Source organism: Festucalex cinctus, chromosome 10, assembly GCF_051991245.1.
Source record: "Festucalex cinctus isolate MCC-2025b chromosome 10, RoL_Fcin_1.0, whole genome shotgun sequence".
In the NCBI taxonomy this organism is placed as follows: Eukaryota; Metazoa; Chordata; class Actinopteri; order Syngnathiformes; family Syngnathidae; genus Festucalex; species Festucalex cinctus.
In genome coordinates, this window is record NC_135420.1 from 15,556,644 (window position 1) to 15,579,193 (window position 22,550).

The window sequence follows — 22,550 nt, forward strand, 5'->3', positions numbered from 1 at the left end:
TAAGACCAACAACAACAAAAAAAGAATGCCACTGGTTTTTTTGGGGTTTTTTTCTTCTCAGAACCGCTTCTAACTTGACTTTATTTTGTAATACAGTAGTTAGTTGAAAAGGCACTTTGTTCACATGAAAGCTAAAAGGGATAACAGAACAGGGCATTTTTGAGACAAGGGATGCGGAAGAAAAACAATCACAAATGTTGGAAAGCCATTTTTCTATCATTATAGAAAAGCCGACAAAATGTACAGTGGAAGTCTGCAGCAGCTGGTGTCAGGTTTCATGTCTGTCACACTCTATCAGTGAGCGGGGCTAATGAGATGCTACATTCAACCCGGGACTCAAGCGGGAAAAGTGCTGTTAGAATCTGGGGAATTCCAAAAATCTAGCATCTGCTGCAAAACAGAAGAGCCCTCTGTGGCACAGTGGTCATTAACTTCTGGGATTTACTGAGATACGATACCCTGTTGAGAAAAAGTTTCCACACTGATGAGAACGCTTTTTCCAACTTCAGCAATCTTCTGCCCAGCGGAAGCAACGTACGTCAGGAAAGGAGCTGGGAATGTCTTTGTCTGCTAATAGATGTAATGGATATTATATGATGAAATGTATGTGAAGCTGATTAGAATGCAGACCATCAAATTGTAGAAACTGCAAAATTCCTATGAAGGATTAGCCTGTGGAAAGTCACGGAAGTCCTGCTTTGACAAGTCTTTATTGTCATAAATGGAAACAAAGTAATTGTGGGAATGTTGAAAGCATCTCACATGTTATTCAGATTTTTATTCTCCTCACTTTTTTGCCGTAAAACAACTCCCGGATAATACTTCCGATTTAAAAATCCACGCATTCTGGGGTATATATCGTCTGACTCCAAGTTACTTACAGTACTCGCATAATTGAACGTTAAATATCAACTTTTCCCCATTCATTTTCAATGGCACTGACACTTTTTCTAAGTCCCACTTTGCACGCCAATTTCCATACATACAACTGATCATCATTACCAGCTCTGTGATACTGCTTAGTTCTTTTTATTCAATTATGTTTCAACTTCAATTAAAACTTTGTAATTTTCATATAATTTATATTTCAATTGACTTCATAAGCATTCAGCTATTGGCATTCAGCTTTCAGCATTCCCACGCAATTTCTCCAGAAATTGCGCTTAGTCTAGTTGTATGATGAAATGCTAATTGTTACAATGTTGTCCTAAAGGAAAAATGAACAAATAGTAAATAAACCAAAGTTGTTGTGATATATAAAAGCGATGTTATTTTTACCTTTTAACTCCCATAATATAATATTGCTTTAAATGGAATTCAGTCACATTTTACCCCATGCATGATTTATTTGGATCCTTAGGATAAGTTTATTCATACTATGGAGGGACGAGTATGATATCAAATTTGTGGCTTTATTTCAAGGTTTCAGTAATCACGCCAGTGGCCGATAACAGTATTGGCAGTCCTATTGTAGCCCTTTTACTATTAGGAACTAGAGCTTAAAAGATGAGAGTAGTAAATGTGATTCATTTCATGCAATTTTAAGGAAAATTACATATTGGGAAATATGTTTTTAAAAAAAGAAAAAAAAAAGGCATAGTTTTTGGCAAAGTTGTATTTATCAAATGTTCCAGTGGTATTTTGATTTAGTATTGTAACTACTCAAGCAGGGTACTGGTATCAGTCTTAAAAAAAAAAAAAAGTAGCATTCAACATTCCTAATTTGTAGGCATCAAATTAACAGTTACGTCAATTCTCGGTATTCAATATATAATTTAATAACAGTTTAAATTGACGGGCCTTGGTGGCCACTTGGTGGATGTATCTGTATTGAGCAGGTACCGGCCTTATTTCAAGGTATCTGGTATTTATTAAGGCTGCTGATACCAGTCACTGCTACTCAAAGCAAAAATAATTAAGTCCTCCTTGCTAGCGATACACTGTGCTACAGTTTGACACATCAGTGAATCATGATGTGCGTCAAAAAGAAACTAAGGCCTTTCCTCACAATTATATCATTGCATAATTTAGATTTTATTTCATAAAATACTAGTGGTATTGGTATCGGTGAGAACTCAAGAGTGAATACTTGTATTGGTCTGAAAAGTAGTTGTATCGAACGTCCCTACTTGAAATAATCCATTTTGGCCCATTTTGCATGCCTTGTCTGGTGATTAACTCTGAAATAATTGCTGCAGGCGGATTATATGGAACTGAAAAATTGTCATTTTCTTAAAAAAAAAAAAATCTAACTTGAATTTATTGATGTTTATTGTAACTATGTTTTCGATGACAGGTACCCAAAACACAGATTGGGCAAAGATAATCTCTCGAAAAAGTGGCATTGTGGAATATTCAGCATTGTTGGTTTGCTAGTTGAGTTGTTCCGTCACTGAACTCCTGCTGCTAATCAATAGTGATCTTTAATAGCAATTTCCAGGCCCCCCGTTGCTTATTGATTCCAGTCGGCAAACATTTCACTTTGATCATTATGATCTAAGGCCGACGGCACACTTCCTGTGGTTTTTACTCACCACATGCTTGCGATTGATCTTTAGAATGCAAGCTAGTGGTGACTGCCGCACCACCCATTGACTAGCTGTGCTAACGAAACGGAATGAGCTAACCTAGACGATATCTGGTTTCACTGTCTGTAACCTTATTGGACACTAAAGACAGCCCATAAAAGGACACCCTCAATAATGTCTACTTTCTCCAGGTCCACCAAAATCCACGTGGACTACATTGGCAATCTTCCATGAGACTTTTGGCCTCATGTTTGAGTTTTATTTTGGACGGTTTTCGGGATAATCGGGCCTTTACAAACCCATCTGGCATGTTAGAAGGCCTTACAGTGTTTATTTATTCTACCTTTCACATATTACCACACAAATTTATTCAGATTTTCAAGAAAGAGGCTATAAATAATGTCAAGTCTGGAAAAAGTGGTTTTGCATCGCAGTTTGAAAGTCAAATTTTGAATTTTGTGCCTCATAAAAACACATCGAAAAGCGAAACTGACAATGGAAAAAATATTTTTTTTGATTTGCGGAGAAATTCCCAACAAAGCTTAACTGGGCCGGTTGAACTTAGTGACTTAGTTTTTGCTGAAAAATCTCATTTATCATTTCAAAAGCTGATGGATGACGAACGTTAGACACCCTGCAGGAACTGAACTCCAATAAGATGTAGTGATATGGCTGTTTTCTTTTCTTCTACTCTACTGTTTTTTGCTGAAATATGCTTTAGTCTTTAAACATTTATTGTTGCAGTTCTTCTGGATGTCTCAAAAATCAATTGTTTCTACAAGACATTTCTTATTTTCAGCTTTTTAATATGCTAATAGGACCGGCGGCGCTGCATGTTCTCTGAATATTCTTTCAGTGAGTCTCCGTGCACCCCCTCACCTCACAAACAATACTTTAGGAAAGAAACCAAGGATTTTGTTCTCTGTATCCAGTCATCTTTTCATTGTTTGTCTCCTATTGAGATAAAAGTTTGTTTCTTAAGGGAGCCAAGACACATTGAGAATTGAGCAGAATTCAGGTGGAGCATTGAAAGGGCGTTATAGACAGAGTGACCTTTTAAAATCAAAGCAATCGCAATATTATTTGAATGACTTGGGTGGTTTTCTTTCAAACCCACCTGCGTTCACACCGGATTGTGCGGTTTTCTATAGAACGTGAGAACTCTGGAGACATGCAGGAGGGTGTTGTATTGTAAAGCTTAACCTCCATGAAATGAAACATGAGCATAAAAATGAATTGTAATAGTAAGTAGCTCATCATGGAATACAAATTGGAAAAAAAAAATAGTGGCTTAGGGTTTTGGTTATACTAGTTTACCCATGAAAGAGTGAGTTTGGAAAAAGAATTAAAAAAAAAATAAAAATCAGGCAAATATTGTCATGAGTACAATTTTAGACATACGCCAATCTCATCTTTCAATTGTTGCCGGCATATATCAATCCCAACACAACAAAATGACTTGTAGTCTAACGTGATATATGGTTGTAATAAGTCATACATGGGGAAATGCTTTCTCAACGAGGTTGCTGTCACTACATTTGACACACTTCATTTCATCCTCATCTGTCAAATTCAGAATCAGATTATGCTTGATGTGCTCGGCTTAATGGAGGGGATGTGACAACTTTAAGTTCTTAATGCAGACTGAGTGATTCCAGGTCGCGCTCCATCAGATGGAGCGCACAAGCGGCCTGCTATGCATCTAAGCTGAAATTACTTTTGAAGGAAACACTGCCATTAAAATAAACTTCATGAAACAGCTTTGATTATAATCCCAGGACTATGTATTCATTAATATATGATATGAAAGATTAGTTTCAGCTTCTTCGTGCCATTAATTTAAAGAGACAAAATATGTCCACCGCTTTTTATACTGCTTATCCTTACAGTCTTCAATGAAAATAGGAAACTCATCTGTCCAAATCGGATGAACAGTATGGATTTGGATACTCTGCAAGGCCTCTACTGCAACTGTTTTCAGGTCCTGCTTTTTCTTGAGCCATTTCTATTCAATTTTGTCTTCAGCAAGTGAAATTTATGCTCAATCGGATTCAGGTCAGGTGATTGGCTTGGCCATTGCTTAACATTCCATTTTGGTCTTGATCCCTTTGGTTGCTTCCGCGTTTGGCTTTGGGTTATTGCCCATCTGCACTGTGGATGGCTGGCCAATGGTTTCTGAACTTGAATATATAATGTTGCCTGAAACACTTCAGAATTCATCCTGCTGCCTTTGTCAGCAGTCGCATCATCAATAAATTCAGAGGGGCGAGTTTTACAAGCAGCACTGGCATACATGCTCACTGCCAGTTCTCCCATTACTTAGGGTCCTGGAGGGGTTTTCTTCGTCATATTTCAGGCAAATGTCCTCTATCCTAATGTCTTGTTTGTCATTGAGGTTGGGTGTTTCCCTTATTGTGAATTTCAAGATCAAAATATAGGCCAAAAGATCATTTCTTTTTTTCTTTTTTTTCTTTTTTTCTTTTTTTTTTTTTTTAAGAGAGAGCTCAGAATTGTTCGGTAGTCTTACCGATTCAACATCTTATCATTATTGCTTTTTGTGTGTGTGGGGGTGTGTGTGCATCCGTGCAAATACGTGTAAATTTATACTCATTAATTCACCTAAAACCTAATAAAAATCCCATTACCCTTCACCTTATCCAGATATGTGTCTCGCCAGAGTCGTGAGGTTCAAATGGTCAGGAGACCAGAGAAAAGGTCAGAAAAGATAAAAAGAAAAGAAAGATAAATCAAAGTAAAATCCAGCACCAACCAAACACTTCCTGCCTTCCACATGGTTACAAAATCAAAGTATTACGCCAACCCCAGATGCCTCTAAATTCCAAAAGATTAGAGATCTCAAGAGACCAGAGGAAAAACTAAAGAGAGGAAGGAGGGAAGGATAGATGAGGCAGAGTGAGATCCACAGAAACCAGTACATCCAGATCATTTATTTCATTTTTATTTTTTTTATTTTGCATTTAAACAAATGTCATATTTTGGGTTCTTTATGAGTTCCCCTTTCTAGCGATACCTTTTTTTTTTTTATTGGACTGCCTGTTGCTGAGAAAAGGCCATTTGAAATTCGGCGGCCACAACCATTTTTGCCAAAATGTGAAAAAATCAAACTGTGATAGCTCAGAAATTTCCCAGAGGGATCCATCCCAAAGGGATCAATAAAGTCAAGTCTAAATTCAGCTTTTCGTGCTATATGCATACACACCAAATTTCAGCAAAATCTGAAAACAGACCTCAAAGCTGAAAGTCTGTAATAAATAAAAATACTTTGCTTCAGCAAAATGTATATATTTTCAAATGTTATTTGTAAGCTCCCCAATTGTGGAAAAGTCCACACACACAAAAAAAGGACTTGGCCTCTGTTCATCCAAATAAATGAAGTCTGTAAAGTAAAGCAAGCCCATTCCAACTACTTTGGATCTCGGGCTGTATTCTATGATAGCATGATAGTATTAATCATATACGGTATTAACATTTTACTGTGTGCAGTGATGATGCAAAGAGCACTCGAGATAGAATGAACATGACATGCCGTTTTATTTGCCTCTCTGCAACCCACTGCTGTGGCTGAGCTAAATATGGCGACTTACGCTGAGCTTTCTTCAAGTGCATCGCAGTGATCTGCTGTGATAGAAATGTCTTTGTTGCGTAATCCATATTACCTTAGCCACAAGCTATGAACATCAGCATGACACTGCATAAGCAAGAAGGCTGAAAAAGAATTTGTTTTTCTCTCCCTGACGCACAAAATCAAATTATGGCGCTCTTGCTCCGTCTTCATTAGCATTACACTCATTTAACCCTGCATAAGAACTTAATACAGCAAGTCAGACTTATTTGTGCCAGTCTGCTGTATCACTCACCAAGACACTGCTAAACATGTTGGCAGTAAAACATCATTATAAAATATTAATTTGGAACATTAAACCATTAGAAAGCACTATTTGCTTCTGCACTGATCACCATCTCAACATCTGGCTTCATATCGCAAGCAATGAGATGCTAATTTCAACCCAGCACGCACCAGTAGCCACACTCGTGTGGAACAGAAAATTATGACACAATCAATGAATAAAATATTGTCCTGATGATAAACATTAAACAACTAAAGGACGAAAAACAAAATGGGGAGTAACATGAGGTCTGATGATTAATGTTGCTTTGACATGAGCATGCCTTGGCCTGAAGAATGGCGTCTTCGGCAACGCTGTTTATGACTTTATGAGGAGAGTGATGGACCATTTCATTAGCCTCTCGCTTAGTGGTAATTAATGCGCAAATTTATGAAGCCTTTGATTAATTGTAGGGACAAGTGCAGTCAGAGCTATTCAAATATGACACACCCTCAATGAAAAGCTCATCTAGTAATAATAAAAACAAAAAGCAGGCAGTAAGTGTGCAGTAGAAACTACCTCGATTTTTGTCAGCAACGGGTCAAGTTACAGTTTTAGGGGTAATGAGTGGCGTTCTTCAAACTGCAGTTGAGGGCATGGCTCCTTCATGTGGAGTGGAAGGGGGGGTTCTTTATTTTGAACTGATTTATTCATTTAAAAACAAAGTGTTTAGTGCTGCCGTCAAGACCACATCAACCAAGACCAAAGCATTATTGAGACTAGAGTATCAAGACCAAGATTTTTGGTGGTCGAGACCGAGACAAGACCAGGATTGTGCATGTCAAGGAAAATTCACCACCCCAAAAAAAAGACAAATGTCTGTTTTTTTTTTTTTTTCCCCATCGGACTTTCTATTCAGTAGTGTAGTTTTGGAGCTTCTGTTGAGACTGATGTAAGTGCTGATTTAGAGCCAAGCACAAGAAGGTGTCATGCAGCATGGTATATCATATGTGACAGAACTTTCAACTCTGCATTTCCTTACTCTGTTTTAGCTGATCGAAGTATATTCTATTTGTGTTTTGGCAAGTGACTAATTGTCTTAATTTCATGTTTGTAGAGCTCAGTAAAGGATTTGGACGTATACATTGACTCTCCAAAAAAATTGTATTGTACTATTATCAGGGGTGAAAGTGGGCCTGAATGGTCTGGTACTACATTCTGGTAAAAGATTCAGGACCGGAATGATCCGGAACGGTGCGTCGGTCCCAAAAATATGACGTCAACTGTCAAAACCCCGCGTTAAATAACCTGCCAGGCTGCCACACAAGAAAAAAAATCTACTAATGTCAGATTTACATAAGTCACCAAAAGTGCGGGGAGCATTTATGTGTGTGTGTATCTGACGAGTCACGTCTGTGTGCATGTCGGTGTTTTTGTTAACTGTTATTTTGCATATCATTGAAAAAATAAAATTTTGAATTAAAATAAGTGTCTCACGTACGCCTTGTTACAATCATGTTACAGTAAGTGGCATGACTATAATGCATGTGTAAGACCTGTTTTGATTTATTGTGTGTTATAGGGATAACTGTGCCAATCAGTTTCCTTTGCATTCCGGTGGTTTGAGGAGGTTTGACCCCCACAAAAATAAACAAAATTAAATAAAATTTTAAAAAAAGCCACTTTCACCCCTAACTATTATTGCTTCAACAGATATAATGAAATTACTTCCAGATACAAAACTTTAGTCACTAAAAATGTTACCCAGATGGAGAAAGACTTAACAGTACCAACAACAAATTGTCAGTGTTCACAGCTCTAAAGTTTCTGTGATGACAGCTTTGGGCTGATAGTAAATGGTGAAGAAGAGGTGCTATCACCACACATTAGAAGTGCGCTTGTCCTCAAAAATCATCGTCACAAAATAATGGTGTACTCATTGACTTTGGTTAACTTAAATCCATCTGTTTTCTGTACAACTTGTTGAGGGTTGTGAGGAGCTACAGCCTATCCCAACTGAACTGGGAGAAAATGTGTAAAAAAAAAATATATATATAAATAATATATTCATATTGAAATTGCCTTTACATTCAAAGAAATGACAGATGGTATATTATCTCTCCTTAAACCGGGTTCTACATTTGATATCTATCTTAGGAATACAATATTTTAGTTTTCAACCATCAAAAAAAAAAATTTCCTGCCTCGTAAATTCTTTCCTGGGTTTTCATTGATTTCTGACACTGTCTTCAGAACTGATCAGAGGTGATGTGACTAATGTAAAACAAGGCTAGCTGTCAGAAGCAAACCAGTCACTGCCCATCTCAAGGCCTAATGATGCATGGTCATCACACTAACGCTGCTGTTTGAGGTCTGCACAAGAAAAAGTGGCAGTTGCAGCAAAAGAGATTGTAAAGTAGGATAAGTCCCTATCTTGGGTCTTGTCGGAAGAAGAGGTGACATATTTATGAGTTATTCCCTTGATGGGGCCTCCATGTAGTTGTCCTTTCAGCATTTTTTCACTGGTTAAAAAAAAAAAAACACAAAACATTTTTCACAACAGTGATTGGTTGGTTGGTCTGTCTGCCTGCTTGTCTAGCCGAAGAAAATACGCACATATTGCAAATTTTGTTTCGAAACCCACCCAGCCCTAGACCTAGACAATTTTGACTGATATGGAATCCAAAGATTATTGATGGTCACATCAGTAATGTGTTTTATATTTTAACATTTTCACTCAATGCTCATCAGCGATTTGTTTTGTCTGCATCGCACACTGAGCCAGTTACATTTGTCAGAGTTTACCAATGAAGTTAAGCTGGCGATTGGCAACATTTTCAAACCAGTGTTGTCAGATTTTGAGCTAAAAATGCAGCATGTAATTTTTCTGAACAGGAGTTGATTGTGCAAGCTAAGAGTTTTTTGAGAGCTTTCAGACATTGTTTCCTTTCTATTAGTTTTAATGTTATTCAAAGAACTTAAAATGGGCATGGAGAGATAAGCAATGAATATGAGCTAACAATGTCTTAGCCATAAAGTGACATGAGGCTTTTTAGTATGAATACCCTCCTTTTACTCGCTCGGATGAATCACAATGGCGTTTTAAAACAAAGAGGGGCAAAATAACCAGCAATAATTTGTCGCTCCAGTCTTGATATATACGGTGGGGTTCCTGTATTTGTCACTGTCAGCCCTGCAGACTGAGGATATGAGAGAACGGGAGTTACAGTGAGAGGGAGGGGAGTGAGAAGAAAACGCTCAAGTATGTGATTAAGAATAATGAGTAAAAAATTGCATAAAGTCTTCTCCCAAATCACATATCAACTCGGCGGCTGGCATTATCCCTGAAGCATCTCATCAGTCCTAGACCAAGTCCCTGTCGCTTTGAGAAGGACATGTGCGCACGCATATACACACTTCGGTCCATTAGCAGCAAACACATGAGCCAACATCCAGTTCCTCCCTCCTGCTTTCTCCATTCACTCCCTCGACATCCATCAGTCTCTTACTGTCTGGAGAAAAAAGGACTTCAAGTCCTCCATCCCTTGTTGATGCACAACTATGGCAGACTTGCCTGTAATCTTCTAACCACTTTTTGGAAAAGCATCTCCAGCAAAACATTCAATGCATATCAATAAGATGAATAAGATGATTTGGTTTGCATTTTTGCTTTGTTTACGCTCTCGAACAATAGTACATGGAAATGAGAGGAAGATCCATCACATTCGTTCAAAACATGATTGCGGTTAAGCCATGTTTACACTCTGTGGGTTCCCTTCAATTCAGCTCCTTAGTGCAGATGGAGGACATCCAACATTTTGTGTTTTTCTTGGCAGGTGGTGAGTTTTACAAGAAGATGATAAGCTTTGTTGTGCTTCCCATTCTTTCGACATAGTTGCGAGGAACTGGCAATTCTTTTTCAATCAATCAACAAAGTGCTGTTTCTTGGTATCCCAAAAGAATTGCGCCCAAAAGGGTGCCAGATCATTGTTTGAGTAACTCAAACTCATGATTTTTTTATTATTTTTTTAAAGCCATTCTTGCCATACAGCCTACAGCTGTGGGCTGTCAGGGCCTTTTTTGCCATCTAGTGGACTTGGTCCTAGTCCATTTACAATTTACGTTTAACTTAAAATTCGGATGGTCTCTGGCGGGCAAACATTCTTAAAAAACATTTATAAACTATGCCGATACTCTAAATTGTTCAGGAACAGCTTCAAACTTACTTTGAATGCAACTTTTTTTTAAAGCATTTTCGGCAAAATTGTATGATAAGGGGTTAATCACTGCTGAGTTGGAGAAAGTTGGATGAGAACCAAATGTATAAATTCAGAGAAGCAGTCAGTTAGCGAAGGAGGACGAGTAGAAGTGGGTTTGGTGGAGTCGAGCTGGCTGTCAGCAATATAACAGCGAAAGTTTAAGCTGAATTTGTGAAATATATTGTAAAGTGGGAGGTTGTAGCTGATAAAGAAGAGGGGGCCCAAGACAGAGCCCTGGGGACCACCGCAACAAACTAGGGATGGATGGGATTTGAATGATTTCCTTTTCATTTGCATGGTTTTACTCCCTTATACATTAATTACCAAATATGTTTCCTTGCTTTTTCAGGAGGCTGAATTTGGGTTTTGAGTGAAAACAGATCAAGTCCAGCTGAGGTAGGAAATTCCTCCGCATTATGACATACAGTACAGTCAGTTATCAGTATCATAATTCAAACCATAACGACATAAAGATCCATGTTGAGTAAGTGAAACCACTGTATTAACAACGCACAGACCCACTCCTCATGATTAAGAAGTGCACCAAATGAAGGCTAAAGGAGGGACAGCAGCAGGCATAAGGAAAGCATCTAAAGAGTGGAGCTAACTCTCTGAGTGACAGGTTTATATGGAGAGCTACAAGGAAGAAAGAGGCCCTGATATTTTCATTAAAGTGCTGTCACTCGCCCTCTCCAGTGCCCGACCTCTTGTCTTGTCACACTGCCATGCACACATGCTCAAATAAGAGAGGGAGACGGAGTGAAAGAGAGAGAGAGAGTTATAAAACAACGCACAGCTTAAGGATGTGGGCCAACATGTAATGTGATACATGCTCATTTTATTTGACATCAAAGTTACCCCTCATCTTGACTTCATCTGTATTATTTGGTTTATGCGTCTCCAAGCAGCATTAACAGAAAACTGCAAGGTCAAATGTAATACAAGTCATTTTGTGAGAGACGCATTACAAATTTATTTTGTTTCTTTATGCAAAAGAAGAAGTGATGTGCATCGGTTTTGAGCATGTTTCGTCTTTGTCACAGAGTGACAACTGCCAAAGGATTTGAATTGTCAAATTACCATCTGTTTTCATATATATTTTTTTTTTTTTTTTTTTTTTTTTTTTTTTTTTTTTTTGCATTGGACTTGATTTTGTGCCCATTCATCTTGTGTTTGAGAGTATGAGTAGCCAACTTATGTCACCTTCAAGCGCTCTATCCTGCTGTCAGTGGATGCAGCATCCAATCAAAAACTGCTTTTTAAGAGCTCATTGGACTTTGTTCTTTTCCCTTTTCTCCTTCTATGAGGAATTTCCACACAATAACCAATCCATATTGGACTTTCCTCATCTTTCTTCTTGGCTGCCATTAAATTCAAATAATTTTTTTGAAGGAGTGACATTTTTGTAGAAATGTATGTTTTATTTAAAAAATAAAATAAAATCATCACGATGATTGAAAACAATTTTGTTTACACAATGCATTATGGCTAATACGCAAAAGCAATAATACAAAAGTGTTCACTGCTTAATTTTGTTATAGGCCTCCACAGTATCTAAATCATTTAAACGTTTAATTTATAATCTAATGGACATGTAAACCGGCTGGATATAATGTTCTCTTACAATGATCCACCATTAAATTCATTGTAAAGATAATAAGTGGATCGCCTTCATCTTGACACTGTTTGATATTAATTTGAATACATGAAGATAAGTGATAATGTCGATTATAAAGCAGACATGTCACAACAATAATATGACAAGCTTATTATACAAGAACTGACAAGCTTGGGGTGCGTCGTCTTCATCACTCCTTTTCTTTCGCACTTGACAGGATTTCCTGTACGTCTATTGATTTTTACCGCAGGTTGACACATGGAGTTGATCTTCTTCGACTGGGAGACTGAACATGTTTCGAGTCGGCTCATAAGCGTGTATCCAAGTCAAGGTTGGTCATCATGATAGACAATGTAAAGTAGAATAAATAAACGCTTGATGTTTGATGTGGATGCCAAATGTGCAAGAAAAGGATAAAATTCTCATGATTTACTGTTTTCTATGTAGATACCATTAGCATGACTTAAAAAAAAAAAAAAATCTGGCTACCCACAATGAAAATACATTTAACAATTAAGATGAATTTTATTAGCATTGTGCTTAACACAACAGAAAAACAGACTCTCGATAGATTTCTTAACATGACTGTGCAGCTCATTTTCATGTCTCTCTGTGTTTATTAGCTATGTATGAGCTAGGAATGGACGTCAGAAACACTGTTGGTCCCCTAACATGTCAATCGCTCACTGCGGGTGATTGGCGTAATTGACTGGAAAGATTTCACTTTCACTACAACATGAAGCAAAACGAGTAACTGAAATGCCCCAAGAAGTCACACGTTATATAGACAACTGTCTTCTTATTTCACGGCATCCCCAGACAAACACAAACATATCCTCAGTGCACCTGCACCAATGCAAAATGTTAGAATTAGCACCCATGCTAACACTACTGTTGGAGGAGTGTTTAGAGGTGTTGGAAATTTGAGGGTGACATTTACCACAAAAAAAAAAATGTGCAAAGGAAGTCAGGTTTTTTTTTTTTTTTTTTTTTTTTTTTTTTTTTTAAATTTACATTTTCCTTGGAGCCCCTAAAGTGACATGGAAGAAAAAAAAAAGTTTTTTGTCCGGAAACATATTTATTTTTTGCGAGTTAAATAGAACACTTTTCATTACAAAAAAAAAAAAAAAAAAAAAGATCTCTAAAATTTTGGAGGTACTTGGATTCTCTTTAGGGGTCTTCTAACACCTTCTAAAAATGGGCTATACACGCCTGTGGCTGTGACCATGTTCGAGTCATACTGCAATGCTCATGCAGGTGGAATATTTTCAATGTTTAATTTCAACACGACAAGTTTGTCAATTTTGTACAAAATTGACAAACTTGCATTGAAACGGGAAGTTACTGTAATATGATGGCTTCATTATCATTGTCATCTTATCTGCTGGTGTTAGTACACAATTTTTTGCATGGTTTGTACAATATTTTGGTGTTACTCTCTCTTAATATATTATAAAAGTTTAAATGAGTTTGAATCATTTTAAGTGTGTTTAAAGAGCATTCTAAATGCTATTATAGTAATTTAATGTATTGTACTTCAAGGCATTATATGATGTTACTACATGAAAACCTTGGTCAAAACAGAACCAAACCAAAACAAAAATCCCTTTTTTTTGGGGGGGGGGGGTGTACCGGGTCCCTATTGGACCTTTTTATTTATTTATTTATTTGTATTTACTTGTTTCTGTGTACTTGTGCACCGTTAGATGTCCTGCAGATGTGACTCTGTATGCATGTCTTTTATATGTACTGTATGAGTGTGTATGTACTGAAAGACAAACAGTTTAATCATGGCTGCAAACCCTAATGCAGCGTAACCAAGCAGCAACCCGCCGTAACAAAAGCCTGTCTGGGGAACTTGGACTCCCGACTGCGTCTTACATGAGCAGTCCGGTAAAATTAGTTGATGATTGATCTCGCTCTAGAGGGAATGCACAGATGTGGTTTTTTTTTTGTTTTTTTTCCCTTACTCTGCTAACTTCTAAATAAATATTGCATTCAAATAGATGAACAAGAGTTGACTTTGTAGTCCCTGTACAATAGCAGCAGTAGAGCAGTCAGAGTCAAGTGTGGTGTGCTGCGCTTATCTCCATTGCTCCCTACAGGCCCGCCTCGTCAATGTGTGTAGCTTCAAGCCGCGCTTTGGCTGTCTCTCATATTAAAGAACACATTCTGGGAGATGGACTTCTGGGCAGACCGGTTACTTTTCACCTCAGTACATGGAAAATGTGAAATATTCTCACTTAACAATATATTTTAAATACAAATATATCATTTGTATTTATTTTTGGAAAGAAATTAGTAATATGAAAATTCTCTTTCTAAATTGTAATATTCTACTTTTGAGTTTCTTTCACCAAAAAAAAATAGAAAACTAAAAATTAATAATGCTGTAATGACAGTATTAGCAATGAGACAGTATTTGCAATGATAGACCTTTTAAACACGATTCTTTTTCTAACTATTCAAAATGTAGACTTAGACTAGAAAAAAAAAACACAAAGAAAAAAAAAAACCAAGTTTCCACAAGATAAATTGTACGTGTCAACTGGATTATTTTGAAATCCCAGCAGGAAGCATTCTATAGGTCCAAAAAGTATCTTTGTTTGGGAGAAAACATCTGATCACCACAAGGTTAAAATACATTCTGACATTTTATGAAGATTGTAAAATTATTCCCATGTATTAGTAAATCCTTACATTAATGTTGCAGAAAAAAATATTCATTCAATTGCATTACTTTTTAACACCTTCCTCCCAGCCCTTTTTTTTTTTTCTTAAAAGTACACACACCCAAAATAATTGTGCTTACATTTTTGAAATCATTATTTTGATAACATTTTCCAGTGTTGCTAAATCGGGTCTGAAAATCAGCTGCCCTGCATGCACCAATTAAGCGACAATTACAAAAGCATCCGCTGTTATCCGCACTTGCGTGAGTCCAGTGGTCTGTTATGTATTTATTAAAGTGAATTATCTGTGATAATCATTCTAATGGAGGTTGGGCCCATGTTAGCGGCTTCCTGCTGGGTGCTAATGTCTAATTACACCGAAGCTCGTCATGATGGGGAAGGGTGCCCTGCAGCCCTCCAGCTCCGTGTTCAGCTATGCTGCTCCATCCTTGTCTAATCACGCGGCCGCCTGTCAAGCGCGTATCATGGCCAATGACGAATAAAAAGTAGCTGATCAAAGCCAGCAGAAAGAACGGGATCAAAAAGACTATGAGATGTGCAAAGGGGGAGAACATTCCAGGGAGATCATGTTATTTTTCCCAAGATGACCTTGATACCCTAAAGGGAGTCTTTGCTTCTTCGACTGCCTGCATGGTTTGGTGTGTTTATGTGTACATATATGGGTTTTAATGGTGGAGGGTGGTCCCATGAGAATGATGTCAGATTTGGACCATTATGAAAATATAAAGATAGAAAGTAGATTTGTACGTATGATTATGTACGTATTTTAGGTTTATACGTAAAATGCGTATGTATATATATATATATATATATATATATATATATATATATGTATATATGTATATATATATATATATATATATATATATATGTATGTATATATATATATATATATATATATATATATATATATATATATATATATATAATTACGAACTTATTTTACATTTATATATAAAGTGTATGCAACTATACATGTAATTATGTATTTACTATACATATAATTAGATATGTATTTTACATTTATATGTACAATATGTCCCTAATTATACATATAATTAGGTACGTATTGTACGTTTATATGTAAAATGCATACCTAATTATACTTACAAATCATAAAGGCATAGCTGGAACCGTCCACGTGAGTGGAAAACTCTGCAGCAACTGCTTCTGATTGTGTTTCTGTGAAGGTTTGCATACACAGGCACAGTAGCACCCTTAGGCTATGACTAGTGAATATCAAAACATATGATATTTCTTCCCATGGGATAAAAAAATAAGTCTCCCTCCACATATAGTGGCAATTTGAAAAAAATCAAAATACAATAAAAGATTAAACTATTTGGTGGTGACCAAGCTTGTTTTTATCTGTTTAAATATTGGAAAAAGGCAATAACCATATTGGTCATGCATTCTTACGCCTACGTTGGTCCATATAGCGATAGGTTGGATCTATAATTACAATGTATATATTATAAGCATATGTTCAGCATTTTGCAATACATCAGCATTTATCTTCTTTTTTTTTTTTGACAAGGGGCATGTGGTCTATGCCAGAATTCACTGAGGAATTAATATTTCTTACAATATCCATCCTAATGTAAAAATGCTGCTGGACTGTAGAATATTGTTTTACATTTAGAAAGGATTCCAAGTTAATTAAATTATAGACCTGTAAAAATATTTGGAATTTAATAATAATAAATAAATTTTGTACTGTTAACATTTTTTCAAGTCAATTCAAATCAAATGGAACTTCTTTTTAGTTAGTTCTTCAATTGTGTGGAGTTGAATTTGACAAATCATTACAATTGATTTGGTAGAGTGATTTCATAATAGCAAATCAGAAAATAACCTTCAACTGTTTCAAACAGCATTTCCACGGAGAAATGCTGATGGTTGGCAATAACAAATGTGGCACGGTTGACGGGAGAGTTGCTCTGCCACTCGTCTTTCACTGACGCTTGATATGGTACTTGTACAACTATGCATAATGCGCTAATGGTGCTTTCTCATAAGTGTCAGAGAAGCTGCGGGTAAAGTGTTTCCTTTGCAGACAACTTGATGCTGTACCGCCAGCGCGCATTATTTTCGCTGACGCCAGTACCCTTGACAACAACACAATAGCAGCGGATCAGCTGAATGTCTTTGGCGGCCATCCTTGCAAAGTTATTAAAGAAAGAGTTGCTTGTTGACAATGAAGCACCGTGAGTTACATGTTTAAAGAAAAAAAAAAACTGGCAAGAGTCATTATCTGGATTTTTTTTTCCCCACTTTTTTTTTTTGTTAGTTGGTTCAAATAGTCATTGTTTGATAAATAATGGCATTTTTTTTAGAAGTGTGGCGGGTGCAGCTCACATCAGCACAACATTTGAAGTATTTATGATGATATATATTTCATGCAGATCGCTCCACAAGGATTATTGTGGCACACATTAATGGGGAGGAGCAACCATTACAACAACAAGCTAATGAAAAATGTATTATGTTTTCTTGCTTAACTCTGTTAACTATGTCAAACGGTAATTAGCAACAACAACCCTTGTACTTGAAATTATACCTCAAAATTCAAATTGTGGGTAATAGAAATCATACTTCAAAATTTAAATACCCTCTCAAATATCAATGTTATAAATACTGTGTATATTATATACATTAATTAATCTATATTGTTAGGAGGCTGTTGCTGCTGATTAATTCACATAATTGTTAATACAAATATCAGAATCATATTTGTTGGCCAAGTATGTAAAAAATAAAGAAAGAAAGAAAGAGAAAGAAAACACAATAAGAATGTGTGTTCACAGTCACAACCGGTCCGAGAAACACGAAAAATAACAGTCCAATCGGGGGAGACAGAACGGGAAGCCTGGCGGTTCTCTAATTAGCGCCCTGAGTTTCATAGTTAGAAAAAAAAAAAAGTAAAAATGATTAAGTATGGTGGAAGGATGTCCAATTTGTAATCCTTTTTTCCCCCCCAGAAAATAGAAAAAATATATTATTCCATCACACTACACATTGATTAAAAAAAAGAAGAAAAAAAACTAATCTAATATAAAATACTATTTTAACTTATTAGGTTCCATTCCATGTAATTCCATGAAGTGTAAGTCAGAGCCTTGAAATGTCCTCTTGTCATTTAGCTTTGCCAAAGTGAAACTTTTAAAATGACTTTAACGTGTGAGTGAAGTGGCATCAGTCTTTATAGTCGGATGTGTTATGTTTCTATTCAAAGCATTTCTATGAGCCTTAGTGGTGGTTTCTCCAACTTAATTTGTACTTAAGGGGGTAGGAAAGAATGCAATTGATGTGATAATTAAATGTTTTAAACATGGCCACAGGCATTTCCTTGCTTCATGAGCAAAAAAGCACTCTGGGTGGCCACAAAATCAGCAAATTAGAAAGAGTATTTATTTATTCTGGGCTCCCCCCCTGCCCCCTGTGAGTCCACAGCAGCACAACTCAGAAGGTGTGATGTTTCTCAATAGTTTCCACTCGGTGATTCCCAGTGAAAATGACTCATCCCGAACAGCTAATCGCTTGTAACTTGGATGGAATGAGTGGACTAAGTCACACTTGCTTGCACTTTACAGAAAAAGAAAATAACCATGACTGATTCCTCGCCTGCAGTAAGGCGATTCGCTTCAAACTGATTGGATTTTCAATGAACAAGCACCTCATTGCTTCTTAATTTAAGATTAACTTTCCCTTGCTAAATCCAAAGATTAAAAGTTGAGTTTTGTCGACCTCCCTCTGCGGGCTCGACTGGGACTCCGAGAGCGCCATCAGTTTCGCGAGTGCCGAGCATCGCGTGTCGTCAACTTGCTCCCGGTGACATCCCACTGTTCGGAGCATTGATTGGCAGGTCATGCAGCTACTTCGAGCAGGAAATCAATAGCAGAGGACCTCTAGACCGTACAGGGGGATTCTTGGAGGAATCGGCCCGCTGGACACTGCCAATCAGCAAGCACAAAATGTAACGCCAGCCAGCCATGAACGAAGGCTATCTATCACCAGGCAGAAGCATCACCATAGATAGATAGATAGATGAATTTGTTTAGCCAGAACTTTCTTGAACAGAATGAGACGAGGAGAGAAGTTCTGTGCAGATGTATTTGCATTTCTTACCCCGGGTTTTCACTGGTTGCGGTTGCGGTGCGGTTGCGGTGCGGTGCGTCTTGACTGCGTGCTCCGGACGGGTCAATTTTTTTGTCAATCCACACCGGCTCCGCACAGCTGCGGTCCGGCAGCTCCGTCGCCGCCCACTTCCCAACGTGTCTCGCGGGACCGCGCGCGCGCGATCATGTGGCATTTCACAACGACAAACATACAGAAAGTCTGCTCAACAGAGAAGCAGAAAGATATGAGATTCCATGCAGCATCCTTTTTTTGGTTGTCCTTGTAAAGTATATTAATAACGAGAGTCGGGTCAGTGCGGGTCCACTCTTTATTTCTGTCTTCCGCGTCCGGCTGCCGCTCAGTACGGCAAGCGAGACGGGCACAACAAGCAATCGCGAACATCAAACTCACAATACATTACAGTCCTTATAAAAAGGATGTGCCGTGTCATATATTATTTTGTGGTTTTCCACCTCCAATATAAACCTCTCCTCGTCCATGTTAGCTGGTGTCTAAACCGTGAATGAGCACATGGCCCGGCGACGCCCACGTCACGTTTTGATGAAAAACTTGCGAAATAGGAGCTGGCGAGTGTTTTATTCTGAAAGGTAACCGGAAATTTATTTTGAAACTGCGTCGGTCTTCCTGTCCCGCTCGATGTGTTTTGTGCTAGCTTGCCATTTGCCGGAGGCCTACCGCATGCGGCGTCCGGCAAAAATAGAAAATAGGCTATCCTTGCGGAAGGCTTGCGGCACGCCGCAAGCCTTCCGCAGTCAACACGCAACGCACCCGCAAGCGGTGGAAACTGCACCATTCGAATGAATGGAATCTAATTGCTTGCGTCGCCGGACCGCACTGCAACCGCACCGCAACCGCATCCAGTGAAAACCCGGGGTTATGTTCATTCATATGCTAAAACTCAAGCGGGAACCAGAACCTTTGGGATTTGGCTCTTTATCTTAACATGCAGTAGCACCAGGTCTGACAGTCTAAGCATGACAGAGCAAGCTTATTAGCATCAAGTCAGTCATCTCCGACCAGTGGAAGTCACAGGAAGATACAAATGGAATATACACAGCTTTATTCACCCTCTAGCCTCCTTAAAATATCGCCTGGGGGACCCTCCAGGCTGAGTGGAGTTGTTGCGCCTTGTCCTTCTCGCTCATGCGTTTCCTACTTTTCACAAGTTTGGATGCTGTTGGCATCACATCAAAACACTCAGCTGACACTGGTGACAATATTTCCTGAACACGTTTATAAATAAAGCCTAGAAATTGGGAAGGGACAACTAAATCAATGTTGATGATACAGCTCCCATTTCTCATAGTGTTTCATTTTATGTTTGTTTAAAACCGAGATCACATTGCACTTGCTTTCATTGTCCTTAGAGTTTTTCAGTCTTCCGCAACCCTCACTCACCTTTGAACCTGGTCATTTATCCAGCAGGTGAAACTATAGTGAGATGATTAAATAGCGCTCAATGCTCAAGGTTGGGGATGTGGTTTGCACTATCTGGACAAAGCTTTGCAAAACAACTTTGAAATGATCACTTCAATTCATGCTTAGACAAGTTGGCTCTAGAAAGGTGACCAGACGGGACTGACCGTTAAACACAGACAGTCCCGTTTAAACCAGGTGAATCTCAGTTTAATCGCAACAGTCTCAATTTGGGCCTTGTGTCCCAAGTCGCGGTTGATTTTGCCAGCCCCGTTGTTGTATCCCTTTTTACGCAGGTCCCACCCTCTGAGTCACATATTTTTGTTTTTTAATTTTAGCTCAATTAGCAAGCCAATTGCTTGGGCCATGTGCATCTCAATCATAGCAATTCATACAATAACCATAATAAACCAATTGAAAAGGAATATAACTGTTAATTTCCTTCCTATTTACTTTCACATTCATGTTAGTGCCCTATCGAAACAATAACTACTTCCTGCTTCCGTCTCCTTCATGGGAAATGTAGTCGGGAGCTGGGAGTTTCTGGTAGCACATTTCTAATGTTAAAATGAGGGACCGTGTGATGCGTATTAAAAAACAACAACAATAATGCCGAGGGAAAGAATGAAGTACGTTCAATGACATCTCAAGCATCCACAGAATTCAATATATTCATATCATATTCATTCAATACACCAAACAGCAATGACTATTACGTCACGAAACATTTTATAATTTATTTGATGCACCAAAATCAGAACAGCTGCATGTCAATACACATTTTTTTTCTGGAGTAACTGCTGTACAAAACTGGGATCGAGCAAAACAGGTTAGACACTGCTGAATTATTTGACTTGTTTTTTAGCACTGTTGAACTGTCAACAAAAATAACATTTAGCATTAGCTAAAGTAATAACACAACCACCGGCCACCAGATTGACGTGATTAGATTGGAATTTATCGTATATTTGATTTTCAGTGGAATTGTCGTGTCCCAGTTTTTAATTTTGAAACTGTGGTCACCCTTCTCTTGACACACTCTCTGAAATGAAATGTGCTGCATCTATTGCATCTATTTGCAAGTTCTTTAAACAGCAGTGCCTTATTCAAAGGACCTCTAGCTTTGTATGCTACTTTCAGACACCACACTATGGTCGCAAAACCAAAGCCATGGTTAGAAAGGCTGTGGTTTAGGACCAAGATTTGAACAAGTTTGTGCTTGTTATTTTCTATTTTAAATTCCCTGGCGAGTTACTCTCTGTCCTACTGCTATGATGCCATATTATTTATAGAATTCAGCTTTGTTGGGCAAATAAGGGAGTAGCAAACTAAACCAAATTGTATCGCCTGGTGGAAATGTGGCTTCAGTGTAAAGGTAATGATGTCCCCACCCCACACCCAGGAAAAAAAGTAAACAAGCTATTCGGAGCAAAGCGTTTATTTGTTGAAGCAGACAATGCACCCGGCAACGATTTCAATAATAAAAATAGGTTGCGCGAGACCCATAACCCACCACAATCATACTTCTTAATCTCAGCAAAACATTTCGGATAACTGAATGCTTCCAACTTTGAGGGAACTACTTTAGAAACTTAGAAGTTATTTCATGACTTTGTCCAGTGCTGACAACATCTCCAGTATGGAAGCTAAACTATACAGCAGAAAGGATGCTCAGGGTGAAAAAAACAAAAAAACAAAACACATTTCCATGGCAACCAAGTATGATAAAAGGATCTCACATCTAATATGAGAATGTCATATTCTGCCATATGCCTGACATAAATGTATCACATCAGGCCAATACGAAACTACTTTCCTAATGCATACACACATCAATGCGCAAACAATGCCATACACATAATTACAGTCACCTCACCACCTGCGTGTGCCGAACAATGGAGGCACTCAACATGGTAGTCTGCCGTCGCTGACAATGGCTTTGTTTCATCTCTTTACGATCTCCTCAACACCGAGTCCACATTTCACCGTACATTTCAAATATGAGCCTTTGTGAAATGGACTGGAATGTATGACTTATTCCAACTCTC

The 22,550-nt window shown here is 37.9% G+C and overlaps 1 protein-coding gene across 5 annotated transcripts in view; it reads left to right on the forward strand.

The window, feature by feature from the left end:
• Positions 1-22,550, forward strand: part of prkacba (protein kinase, cAMP-dependent, catalytic, beta a) — a 294,170-nt gene that overhangs the window by 78,702 nt on the left and 192,918 nt on the right. For 4 of the 5 annotated variants that reach the window (XM_077535439.1, XM_077535437.1, XM_077535438.1 and 1 more), the window contains 2 exons: positions 10,985-11,031; positions 12,504-12,584. The exons of the other annotated variant lie outside the window; for it this stretch is intronic. The gene's annotated coding sequence lies outside the window, so the exon portion shown is untranslated. The remainder of the gene's footprint in view (positions 1-10,984; positions 11,032-12,503; positions 12,585-22,550) is intronic. 5 annotated transcript variants of the gene reach the window in all.